The following is a 13,346-nucleotide window of genomic DNA, read 5'->3' as shown; positions in this document are numbered from 1 at the left end:
TACCAGGTATCTAGCTAATACTAAGAGACAAAAAGTATGTCTAAAGGCTACCAGTGACAAAAAACTAGACCTATAAAGAACAGAAAACATACACATTTTATTGAGGTTGATATTAACACCCTCTTCTTGAAAGCTCCATTTCTGTATCACAACCTACCAATACAAAAGCCGAGATTGGCACATTTCAGGTAAAACGTGTCACCTAGCTTTCCCCGTTTATTGCTTAAAAACAGGGTTCCACAAAATAAAACTTTAACAGTCCACCTGAAGAAAACAGGCCTTTTCTGCTCAACACCACCACCATTTGGGTTTAAGTTCTGAACTTCAAAATCAGTGCTCTAAATGCAAACATGTAAGTAGCTCCGTTCATCACTGAAACAACCGGCCTCTCCTAGCAGCACAGTTCAGAATAGCTCAGGCAGGTGGGTGGAAGGCAGGCATCATCAGTTTCTAAATGGGAGCACTGTAACAAAACTTTAAAAAAAAAAAAAAGCACAGCATATAAGCATACTGCCAAGTTTTAAAAAACTATTTGGATAACCAGCGTAACAAGATCCAGTATCGTGTTTCCTCAGAAGGGAAAAAAATAAATCTGCCTTTGATGTTTTACCAAGAAGTTTGTTCTATGGCCCAGTATAGTCGAAGTAGAAATTCCAGGCATAACTTAAGAGCTGGTCATATGAAACAGGGCCTTGGGTTCTTCAAAATGCTCTTTCACAGTTTATTATGATACTTTTTATTAAGTGTAACTTGTGGTTCTTCTGAAGAAGATCCTTAAACTCTGCACTACAGTAAAACCTGAGTGTCAGTCACAGAAAATGCTCAAGTCCTTACTGCTTTATTCTTCAGATGAAAGGAATGAAGAAGAAAAACTATCTGTCCCTCCCCAAAATGCAGACACAGAATTACCTCAGGTAACAGTCAAACCTAGCCCAAGAAGGATTGCCTAAAACCTTTAAAAATACTAAATTTATGAGACAGTAAAAAGTATCTAGAAAAACAGAATACTCCCAAGGTAGACTATAATCATGGCTCGTCTACTTCCTCTTCTGAGGTGAACACACACTTCAAAGTGCTTCTATAGCTGGGCAAAGTACGGTTACAGTAAGCAACCGAGGCAAATACTCTCCTCTAGATTATGCACATGTCTTCACTTTCTTTAGGTGTAAGGGCACAAAGTAGTTCCTTCAATTACATGCAGGTACAGCAGACTGTCAAAAAATTTGAGCATTACATGAACATAATTGGGTAGCCAAACAGAAAGGCTTAAAACTAAACAGCATCACTGACAGCATTCCCAGAAGCTTTACCACTACCATCTGCAAGGGTTTTTTTCTTCTCCTCTAACCCTATAGACTCTTTTCCTGGCTTTTGAGTAGAAAATCAAAATGGTTTTGCTGCAACATAAAAGCACTTCACTAGAGCTGAGTATGTTTACCATTTCCTTTAAACAGCTTAAACTTATAAAAGATATTTGTTTTGATGCTGTCATCAACTGATGCTGTTAAAAAGAGACTTATCCATTGCATATGCTGTAAAATAGAAAAGAAAAAGAAAAAGAGTAAATTTCTCATGAAACATTTTTCAAGCAGTCCAAAGTCAAGCTTTCTTAGAAACAATAATTCATTTAAACTCTACAAGAGAAACACCTACCACTTGTCTTCCTCTTAGTTTATTTATTTTGTAGTCAACTTCACCAAAATATTTTGAAACTTGGAAACAAAGAAACAAGACAACTTCCTATCTCAGCTCTGCTTCACCACAGAAGAAACAGGACTCTAAGAAGGGAGATAAAACTGAGGGAAGAAAACAAGGTGATGCTGCTTAACTAATAAATTCATATAAATAATCTTCTCTCAATCTCTCTTAGGCCCAAAAATAACTGTTTAATCTGTGAGAAGCTTTCAAAGTTAGCACTCGGAAGTCTCAGTTATTTTCCACTGCAACGTCACCTTTCACATGTACTGTATCAGTTCTTTGTTTTAAAGACAGGAAGATTCACTTTGGATCAGAATGCTGCCTTATTCCAATGATCACTTGGAGGTGAATGCATTCAGCATGGTGATCAAAACTGTCAGCCAAACCACAATTAAGGATGCACACTAGACCAAGTTCTGATTTAAACAGCTGTAGCAATGAGCAACGTAACTGTGATTAAATTAGAACTGCCTTGGACTTCCGCTATAAGAGGAGAAAAAAATAATTTAAATCTCCTTTTTCAAAGAAGATGTCTTTTTGAATATTATAAGTCCTCAGAACTGAAGACAGGCAGCAGTTCATGTGCCTTTTATTCAGGTAAATACAAGCAAGCAATAGCTAGATCTACTGTCATTCTCTTGACACGGACTGTCGTCTTACAAAAATCAGTCTGCATTTCTCCTTTTCTCTTTGAAAAGCACAAGTGGCAGGGCAGCAGGTAGACAAAACGAAACAATGAGAAACTCACCAAAATAAGTAATAATATATTGGGGGAAATGGTCTAAAATACCCTAGTTTCTGACTTCAACTCTAAGTTTTGCTGGGGATATTTTCCAAAGCTTCAAGGGTAAAGGATGCCACGCGAATGACAGCAGACATCCCAAGTGCTACACCTGCCTTCCCCTCTGCATCACAGATCTGAAGTCCTTGTCAATTTCACATCGTCAACTATAGCTACTAAAACAAGCTGAAATTTTGGATACCAGAGATAACGATATAAAGGCTCCCTCAAACACCCTCTTCTGCTGTTATCTGGATAATATCGCCACACAAGGTCAAAGCCACCCGGTTTGGGAGCGGGAGGGTTAACAGCTAGAACTTGTCCGTGTTTCCAAAATAAGCCGGTGGCACCAGCACTGCCATTCTGCCGTGTTTACGGGAGGAAAAGCTCGGCACAAACCTCCAGCTCCAGGCACGCGTTACCGCCGGGAAACGTTACTCCAAGGCACGGCCGTGCCCCGGCGGGGCGAAGGCAGCGACCGCTCGGGGAGCGGCTGCAGCAGCCACCGCGCCCGGGGGCGACCCCAGGCCGGGGCCCCACGCTCCGCGGGGGAGCGACGCCGGAGCTGGGCAGGGGGCTGCGCCGCGGCTGCGGGGAGCAAAGCCTCGGGCGGGGGCTCGGGGCGGGGAACCACCGGGAGGGGCGCGGGGTCCGGCCGGGGCGGGGCAGCCGGCGCTGCCGGGTAGCCCTAGGACAGGGAGCCGGAGCCGGGGGCGCGGGGCCCGGGCAGGCGCAGGGGCTCCGCAGCACCCGCCGGCAGCGCCGGAGAACGGGCGGCGCGGCCGAGCGGGGCCGAGCAGCCCCGGAGGGGCAGCGCCGGGGTCCCGGGACCGCCGCCCCGTCCCGCGGGGAAGGAACGATTCTGCCGTCCCAGCCCGGCCCCCGGCCCCGGAGCTGCCCCCGCCGGGGCCCGGGGAGGCAGCGCAGCGGGGAAGACCGCCCTCGGCGAAGCCCCCCCGGGGGCGAGGAGCCCCACCAGCCACCAGGCCTGCGCCCGCCGGGGTCCCCGCGCTTCGCTGCCCCCGCCGCCGCGCCACGGCCGCGCGGAGCCCCGGGCAGCGCCAGGGCCGCCGTGCGGCGCCCCACCGCCCCGCCGCGCCCCGGCCCCACCGTCCCGCCCGCCGCGCAGACCCCCGCTCCCCTCACCGGGTACGGCGGCGTAGCAGCTCCGCCGTCTCTCGGCCAAGATGGCAGCCGGTCCCAGCCCAACCTGAGGCAGCGACTTTACAAAGTCGGGCGGGATCTGCGCACGCGCCGAGTCGCCCCGCCGCCACCGCGGCGCACGGACTGCAACTCCCGGCGTGCCCCGCGCGGGGCGCCGCGCCTGCTGGGGCGGCGGGCGAGCGGCGGTGGGGGCGGCAGACGCGTCGTTCGCCTGCCGGGGCCCTGCGCCAGGCTCGCGGCAGCGCGTCGCCGTAGCACTCGGTTCCCGGGTCGCGGCTGGGGTCTGCTGGGCTGTGCGCCGGCGGGGCTGCCCGGGGCAGCGGGGAGCCGTTCGGGCCTGGCCGTCCCCTCACGTCCCGCAGCAGCCTCCCGGGCCGCGCCCTGAGGAGAGTTACCCGTGTGCGGGTCCCCGAGGAGGTAGGTATGTGTATACACACAGTGTATCCACGCGGGTGTGTTTATGGGTATGTATACACACGCCACAGTAAAAGTCACGGATACCAAAGCAGCCCTGCAGGCTAGGCCAACGCTCCTCTGAAATCACCTTAGTGAACCTACGGCCGTCCCTGGCGTTACCCCGGTGGCACTGGTGACTGGAAATTTCAGATAGTGCCAAGGGATGTTCTGGGTGATCCCAGTTTCTAACAGTCAAGCAGCTGCAGTGCCACAGGTAGCAGTGCAGGCTTTGTGACACGCAATTAGGGTTTTGTGGGTTTAATGTATCCACTGCAGATACTCAAGCTATTGATATTAACCTTTACATAAAACCTTCTTGTTTCAAGCATATTTCTTCTTAACTGGAATGTACTATTGCAGAAGTGAATATGTAGAAATGACAATACACCCCCTGGTTTGATTTCCAAAACTGTAGGAACAGTGCAGTTAAGTGTACTATGACCTTTCACAGCTGTCTTCTGAAGTAATTTTAACTTCAGTAGAAATTTAGTGTTTGCAGGAAGATGAATGCTACCCCAAGTACACATATACACTCTTAGGAAATCCAGCAAATGTGCATGCATCCCTAGGGCAGTGTGGACATTTGCAGTCTCTGTTTTTATCTTCCTGGGGTTTAGGTTTTTCAAGGTAAAGGTAGCTAAAGCAGCTGCAATTAGTAACATTCAGTGTCTGTTTTCGAGGGCACCGGCTAAGTTGTTGTCCTGGTTTCGGCTGGGATAGTTAATTTTCTTCTCAGTAGCTGGTACAGTGCTGTGTTTTGGATTTAGTATGAGGATAATGTTGATAACACACCCATGTTTTAGTTGTTGCTATGTCCTGCTTACTCTAAACGGAATTTTCAGTTTCCCACACTCTGCCCGCGAGCAGGGGCACGTGGAGCAGGAGGGAGCAGAGCCAGGACAGCTGCCCCGGCCTGGCCAGAGGCATGTCCCGTTGCACAGAGCATCGTGCTCAGGATGGAAACGGGGGGAGCTGGCTGGGACAGGCCGGTCACTGCTCGGGGACTGGCTGGGCATCGGCCAGCGGCGGGGAGCAGCTGCATGGTGCATCCCTTGGGTTTTTTTGGTTTGGGTCCCCCCCCCCCCTCCTTGGATTTTATTCCTCACTCTACCTGTACTCTTCATTATAACTGTTGTTGTTGTTACTGTTATTATTTTTACTTTATTTTAATAATTAAACTGTTGTTATCTCAACCTGTGGGTTTTACCTTTTTCCGATTCTCCCCATCTCAGGAGGCAAAGGTGGAGGGGAGTGAATGAGTGGCTGCCTGGTACTTAGTCGATGGCTGGGGTGAAACCATCACAGTTGTCCTCTGTAATATAATTTTTTCCCTCCTTTTGTAATTGGTGTTTCAGAAAAGTGATTGTTGTTCAACACTAGCAACCTTAATCTCTTTATTTTTCAGCTTCTGATGCCTCCAAGTTCCATTTGCACCATCTGCTCTGCAAAATTCATGAGAAAAAAATGAATTCCAGGTGCACAGACTACTGATTAGTTTATGCTTGCCAGGGCAAGATGAACGTAAAGCAACCCTCACATTCAAACTCTTTCAGAGATTATTTTCACTGTTAAAAATCATGGCCTATCAGTGAACTGGAACAACAAATAACGAATTAACACCAGAACAACCTGGCAAGCACAGATGAATATAATTGAGTGGCAGAAGAGCTATGTATCCAAGATTTTACTTTTGTTTGCTTATTTGGGGAAAGGAGGGGACTGCTTGATTATTTTCTTTTTCCCTATACTTTCTATAACTACAAGATACTCAGTCAGGATGGACTTTTCTTGCTATTCCCTGTCATAACTTTCTTTTGACTAGTAAGAACCCCAACAGGTTAGGAAACTTTGCTATAACTGTGCAGCATGATCTTGTACAAAGACTTTTTAGGAAAATTGTGTACACTTGATAGCTTTCCAGATTTGCTAGGTTTGATATGGTCAAGCAGTGTTTCTGGGAGTTAATTTCTGAGAGAATATTAAATCATATTAATATTTTTTTCCCATTCTTTCTCAGTCCAATCTAGATTTCAAGGTCACTGGGACAGAGATTTTTTCCTGTGGCAAGATATGTATAGCAGTTATTCTCAGCTGGGCTGTTGCGAGTAACAATATTCAAATCACTAATCCAGAATGCAATCTTAACTGTGTTGTTACAGTCAGATCTAAGTTAGTGCTGTTGGTGCTGGTAGTTGACTGGGAAACCAATGAGGATAAGGGTCTGTGTGGCAGAGTTGTGTAAATCTCTTCCATGTTTGAATCTTTCAAGTGGTAATAAAAAAATCCTGCAGGATCATTAAAATATTGCAATTCTATTAGATTTTTAAGCAGGAGTCTATAAATGGAGATTGCTCCCTGATACCTCAAAAGCCCTAAGCTCCCTCAGCTAGAGGGGTAGGACCAGACTGTGTTACAGAAGCATTGAACAGCCTTATTATTCTGCTGTCCCTAGAGTATGGGATCCCCTCTCCTGGAACAGACCCCACCTTCATTCACTCCCTTTTTCTACTCTCAGCCAACAGATCCCCATTGACCTCACATAAGACAAGCATCTTCCTTCCAAGATTACATAATTTACTAAAGGTTGAACAGCAAGTTGCTGTCAGAGTTGGAAACATAATTGGGTTTCTTAGCTTCTTGACAAGTGTTTAATGATATTTTTTTATTATTATTTTAGTGAAGCACATGAAAATTCAGACAGAATCACATAAATACAAAACAATTTAGGTAGGAAGGAGCCCCTGAAGGCCTCTAGATCACGCCCTGCTTGAACCAGGACCAACTTAGATAAGGTTGCAGAGGGCCTTGTCCAGTGGAGAGACAAATATCTTCAAGGACAGAGGTCCCATAGCTTCTTCATGCTCTGGTTGAGTGATGGGGTCATAACGATTTTTTTCCCCCTTATATCTAATTGGAATTTCACTTGCAGGAACTTTTGCTTCTTGTCCCTCACCCTGTCCCTGTGCATCTCTGCAAAAGGTATGGCACTTCTTTACACCCTCCTGTCAGGCAGCTGTAGACGGCCGTAAGATGCACTTTGCCTTCTCTTCTCCAGGCCAAACAGAACCAGTTATCTCGGCATCTCCTCATACGTCCAGTGCTCCTGATCATCTTGGTGGCCTCCCCTGAACTGTGGTACGGCAGTGCCTGCCTTATACCGGAGAGCTCAAACTGGACCCAGCACTGACAGATGGGTTCTTGCCACTGCAGAGTAAAGGGCAAGGTTCCTTTATGTCATCCTGCTGGCTCCACTCTTGGTGACACAGCCTGGGATGCAGTTGCCCTTTGTCACAGGGGCACTCCGTGCACTCTTACTCAACTTGTTTACCAGGACCCCCAAAACCTCTTCCACTAAACTGCTTTTTGTTGACCCCATGTCCTGCTGAATTGGGGTTACTCCCTCCACCTGCATTTGTCTTTGTTGAGTTTCATGAGTTTTTCTCCACCTTCATTTAGGACCTCAGTCTACTAACACCATGTAAGTTAACAACATAAAGCTGCTGCTGGTACTGAAGAGACCACAGTGACCATCTCTCCATGGAAGCCATTTTGTTAGTGTGAATGCTTAGCCACTTTGGGCTAGACACAGCCCCAAGCAAGTATCACACAATGACTGTTGAGTAGTCATCAGATGTCATCAGCATCCATTAGCTACTAAGACATTTTAAAACTTTTAACAATGGCTTAACACTTCTGTCTCACTGAAGGCTTTTTGAAGCTGGTGATTTAGAAATGCAGGAATACTTTTTTTTCACATCATTTTTCATTACTGGATTTCAAGGCACTTTATAAAAAACTATAAAGTCAGTCTTCTTATAAATAAGTCTTCTGGAGCGTTTTATTAACTAGGTAATTATTGTAGCAAGTGGTTTATATTTTAAAATCAGACCTACTATTTTGAAATTGTCATCCCTAAAAAGAGAATTTTTGTTGTGCTGCCTTGTTATCAGAGTCTGAATTCATGATTTCACTCATGAAGATAACAGTGTGAAGTCGAGAGTGTGTCTATTTCTAATTGACTTTTAAATCAGAATTGATTAATTCGACTTGGGATTTAGAAAAATACCAGTACGAAAAGATAAATTAGTTCCTGTTATCTGCAGAAGGAATATACGAAACCCTCAGGTTGCTGAGAAACTATTATTATTTCCAAGTAATCTAATTAAAGGGTAAAACAAAGACATGTGGCTATTTAATTAAGTATTTTATTACTCAGTTGCTCTGCAGTGCATAATCAGAGAACTGGAAGGGAGTGATTAGGTGTCTTGAGAACGGAAATGACACAACCAAGATATGTATTTCAAAGGAAGGGCAAGATACTGGGAAAATTGTTCCTCTCTTCCCCACACAAAAGGCTGAACACTTTTTCACTGGACTGAAGGACTGGGGTGCTGGGGGTGGTGGTGTCAGAAAAAGACATGGAATGCTGGTGCTGGAATAGGTGAAACATACCGTGCATTTTAACTGACAGCTCTGTCCAGCTTTTGTCTACAGAGACCCTGCAAGCAGCTTTCATATCAGCTGGGCCTGTGGTGGGACAGCATGGCAGATATGCAGGGTACCCACAGGTAACACTTGGATCCCAGTTACTGCTTTGCTCTCTAGATGCTGCATCTAGGACATATGAAAAGATGGGAACACATGCATTTGCTCAGTGTCAGTGTAAGCTGGAAGCCTGCTTCTGCCAGGCTCTTTGAGAAGAGGTTTTGAAATGGAGATGCTACTAGAGAGGGAGCCTTTATCTTGTTTAGACCCAGGTTTGTTCCTGTCCCACCCTGATAACCTCCCTCATTTATACAGTTGTGAATTATCTACATCAGAAGGGCTGACTCATCCCCTGAGTGGTTTACCTCCTTGCAAATTGCTCTGGTATAAATCAGCTTGCATTTCAGAGCAGAACAGATGCTGGTAAAAAGCTATGTAATGTCAAAACTAATACAAAGGGAGAATGTATGATTTAAATACCCGGGGCTTGATCCAAAGCCAAATACAGCTAATGAACCGGCTTCCATTGTGAATTCTTTAAAAGCCTTTGTGTCAGCTCCAAGGAGTGTACTTTCTTTACCTTATGTAGTTCCTTGTACCAGGATACCCCAATGCCCTCCACTAAAAAGAATAAAACAACCCAAGCAATCAATCCTGTTCAGTAAGAGGTCAAGTTTCACCAAGTCTGCCTATCCCCTGGAGCTGCAGCACTATACTTCTGGCAAGAATACTGAATGAAACCTCTGGTCTTGGACTGCAAGGAAGCTAACAGGCCCAGGCTTTGAATATCCCTTGCTGAGTAGTAATCTTGCTCATTCATGCTATTTATTTTATCCGGCCTTTCTTATGCTCAGTGTGCCCTAAGTAACTGGGCAGCTGAATTGCAAACTTGAGGTGAGTCACAGCAAGGGGCAGGAAGGTTGCTGTACCAGTCCCATCGCATGCCATCAGCATACCAGGTGCAGTGCTCATAATTTCCCAGACTGGATTAAGGGAGAATTTACTTGGTTAAACTTGCTCTACAAGGCTCAGGGCTTGGTCCTAAATTCATATTACGCTCATGCTTGCTACAACTGCGAGAGGGAGGAGAAGATGATGTACTGACTTACCACCAACCCGGAGCCTCAGGCTCTCAGGGGCTGAACCAGCCTCTTGTGTAACAGGCTAGCCCCAGGGTTCCTCTAAGAAACAGAACCTGGTGGTTTTTCTCTTGTTGGGGGTATAAGGAAAATAAGAGGCAAGAGGTAAAATTAGTCCAGGCTTCTCTTCACACCAGTTCGTTTATTATCTTCTAGCTCTTGCTTCAGCTCGTGCTTGCACTGGGTATACAGACAGCATGTTCACAAGTAATAATTTCTAGCATTCTTGCAACAAAAACATAGCCTCCTTTTAACCCTTGGCACCAGCCTGATCATACCAGACTCTTACTTAAATGCTGCTAGTCCTTATTCACAGGGAAATCAAAACAGAGGGTCCCTCTGCCCTCTCTTGGGCAGTTACTGATGGAAAGTGGATAGTATCATAAACACAAAATCAGGACCTGGTGAAGTGCAGAAGCCTTTACTGAGGAGAGGGGAGGAGAAAGTTAGCTATGGTGAATCTGAAATGTGTTAGTTTAAAATCACTGTGGCAAATGGTGTTATCATAATGCTAATGCCTGCTACAGTAATATAAACATTACTGTGGATTGAGGTAGTGTTAACTGAATTAGATCCCCAGTGATGGTATTCTGTACTGCTGCACAAGATGATAGTGAGCGGGAAATCCTGTTTTGAAGGATTTTTTGCAAACGTGAGGCAATACGTGCCTCAGAGTTTACACTTGAGGCAGGTAGGGGAAGTTTACTTGTGGCATGAACTGTAACACATTTGCAAGTACTGTAAGTGTATGTCTATGCTACCTTTAATAGCACTATATTGAAAGCCAATTTAAGGCATGAATAAGGGCTCTAGTCCACATGGGACCCCTAAGCTAAATTAGCAGTGTGAGTCATCCAGTGTGCATGTAAGAAGGCTGCTGCAACCTTCAGCTGCTGCCTGGGGCCCACACAAGCGGTAGGGCTACAGAGCAAAGTACTTTACTTAGAAGATGCCAGTGATGACACCACAGTTACAACCTTCATTAGGCACCTTGTGACATTTGTTATGATACAATCTAACTGGATCATCAGACACCGTACCTGCCCCACTGCACAGAATGGCTTGTGCTAGCTGGAACTGTAGCTATGCAACACTTCTTCCATCTGCATCATTCACTGTGGGGATTCTTCACTCCTTATCAAACCTCTATGCAGGGTAAAACAACATTTCTTTCCTAATTCAGGGTGCTCCTGAATGCTGCCACCACAATATTGTAGTGCTTCACAGGCAGAAATGAATTTAGTTTTGCAATGGGTATGTAAGTCTGTGGGAAAATGAAATCATTGTCTGCAGTTTACGGGTAAGGATGAGATACAGAATGTAATGTCAAATGTTCTCATTGTTAGTGGGTACCACTTTGAGACACTCAGGTTTTGTTTTGTTAGAGTATTTGGCATTGTGCTGCATTTTCTAAGGTTGTTGATGTACTCTGAACTTCATGCAGCCTGGCAGAACATTGGTCAAATAGGAGAGAACAGAGGACGCTTGTCATGGGCACCTAGAAAATGAGTATGCATTTAATGATCACTTGTGCAAAACCTGTCCTAAGGGACTGAGCAAGGAGCACAGGGGGTGATGTGCTATGGTAGGCATAGAACCCCATTCTCCATGCTCCCACAGCACCGCATTAATTGTCAGACCATCCTTGCCACTCTTTGATATTCATCTTCTACCTGCTGTGGCAAATGGAAGTACTGTGAACAGCAGCCTCGTTTTCTGTGCATTTCTAATTCACACTCAGCACAGATCCTCCCAATGCACTGTCAAGTGAGAATCCTGTTGAACAAATCACAGGCATTCTTTTTGTAAAAAAAGTATCAGATTGCAAAAAATCCTTCTTATAAGGTATACAATATATAACTTGCCCCAGTCAAGCAGCTGACTGGCTTTGTATGGAGTGCCTGTGTGAAGCATACAGAATCTTAGACTGATGTTTTCTCCTAATTTTGAAATCTAGTATTTCCCAGTCATGCCAGTAAGGCCAATCTTTTTGTAAATATAGTTCTGAAGAAATGTCATATTCTTGGGGGTTTTAAGTGTTCCCACCCCTGCCCCCCCCCCGCCCCCGAGTTTCTCAGCTTTTTGGTGACTGAGATACTTAAATTTATAACCCAGAACTTCCCTACTTGAACTACTACAGTAAATGAAACAATCACAGGATGTATAACATGAACAACATCCTGTTACTGTTTCATCTGCTCTGTTAGGTAGTGAGTTTTTGTACACTTCTGTTCTTTCTCCTGTTCTTTTTGGTTACATTCATTTTGTGCCTATCTTGTGCCATCTGGTGTCCCAAATCCACCAACGACAGCAACAATGAAAGGCCAAGGGTGTATATGAGTAATCAAGGCACTGACTACTCTATACATTAAGATGTAGTGTAACACAGCGCTATGAGGTGTTAATCTCCTAAATCAGAGGGTCAGGGCAAACCATGCCACTAGCATGGCTTGTATTTAAGCACTCCTTATGCATTTATAAACAACAGAGAATATTTTGACAAGCGCTGGGGTGCCTTCACACTAGGTGGAGCTGATCTGTCCTTTAATAAATACTGTCAGCTCCCACCACTCACTCCTTGGCTTCGCTGTAGTCAGGTGCTGGTCCCTTTCAGCCTTCGCAGGGAAGTATGCCTTGAGCTGAAATTAGTGGGAGTTATATGAAATGATGTCTTTGTTCTGGCCTTGCTCATTAATTCAGGAAGGATGGTTTATGTGTAGGGGTTGCTGTGGGTTAGTGCGTAAAGACATTGACTATAACTGACAAACTAATGATCAGGTTTGCTGGGGAGGCTGTGGGCTGACACCTAACACAAGGTGGATACGGAGAGTTTTGTTGCCCTTAGGTCACACTGTGTAACAGAGCTGTCGGGAAGTCCCCTTTGCCTGTGGGCAGAGGCAGGTGTGCAGGAGCATACCAGAAACTGCACTCTGCCCGTGGTACAACCCTGGTGTCCTGGACGAGTGGGTGGGGAACTGCCAGAGCCCCAACCCCTCTCCTGATGCTGTGAGCCAGTGCATTTGAGCTGTGACAAAAAGGTTGTTGGTGATGCAAAGCAATTGAGTTAGACAAACCTGTCCCAGGGGAACAGACATGCTGCTCCTTTGGGCACCTTTTGATTTACAGAACTGCTTGGGATGGTATCAGGTGTGCCAGTGCACCTGCAGCACTGAATATAAACACAAACATTACCACTCGCATGCGTACTGGCTGTAGAGCTGCAGGCTTCCTCCTGGGACTTCTGTCTTTGCATGTTGGCTGTTCACTGTAGGATGCTCACTGAAGATCACCTGCTGCTCAGGTAGCAAATATTGAACCTCATTTAGGGGCAGCATTGTGAGCTGGGGTCTTGGGGTGAACTCAGCACCGAGAAAGTTTTCAAATTTTTCAAAATAATTCAGTGAGAATTTCTGGGTATGAGGGGAGCCTCATTTTTAAGTATTTCACAGATACAAGGCGTGTAACACCCTGGTTGCAAAGTTCACCCCAGTTTATGACTGAGGATTATGAAAAACGTGTTTCCAATGTCAGAACAGGAGTGAACACGCAGGTGACCCCCGGGCAAGGTTGAAGCAGGGCTCTGCCTCCTGCGTGTGCAGTGGGCATTGGCTGCGGGGGGGGGC

At 45.8% G+C, this 13,346-nt stretch overlaps 1 protein-coding gene across 3 annotated transcripts in view; it reads right to left on the bottom strand.

The window, feature by feature from the left end:
- The window catches only part of ITCH (itchy E3 ubiquitin protein ligase), a 58,946-nt gene extending 55,188 nt beyond the window's left edge, over positions 1-3,758 (bottom strand). For 2 of the 3 annotated variants that reach the window (XM_027783211.2, XM_055813314.1), the window contains exon 1: positions 2,879-2,902. The gene's annotated coding sequence lies outside the window, so the exon portion shown is untranslated. Of the gene's footprint in view, positions 1-2,878; positions 2,903-3,625 lie in introns of those variants that run through there. The other variant, XM_055813313.1, reaches the window with a different exon arrangement.
- Between the last annotated feature and the right edge of the window lie 9,588 nt (positions 3,759-13,346).

This window comes from Falco peregrinus, chromosome 9 (genome assembly GCF_023634155.1).
Source record: "Falco peregrinus isolate bFalPer1 chromosome 9, bFalPer1.pri, whole genome shotgun sequence".
Classification (NCBI taxonomy): Eukaryota; Metazoa; Chordata; class Aves; order Falconiformes; family Falconidae; genus Falco; species Falco peregrinus.
Note: the sequence above shows the minus strand (reverse complement) of the source record. Positions and strands in the feature narration are given on the sequence as shown.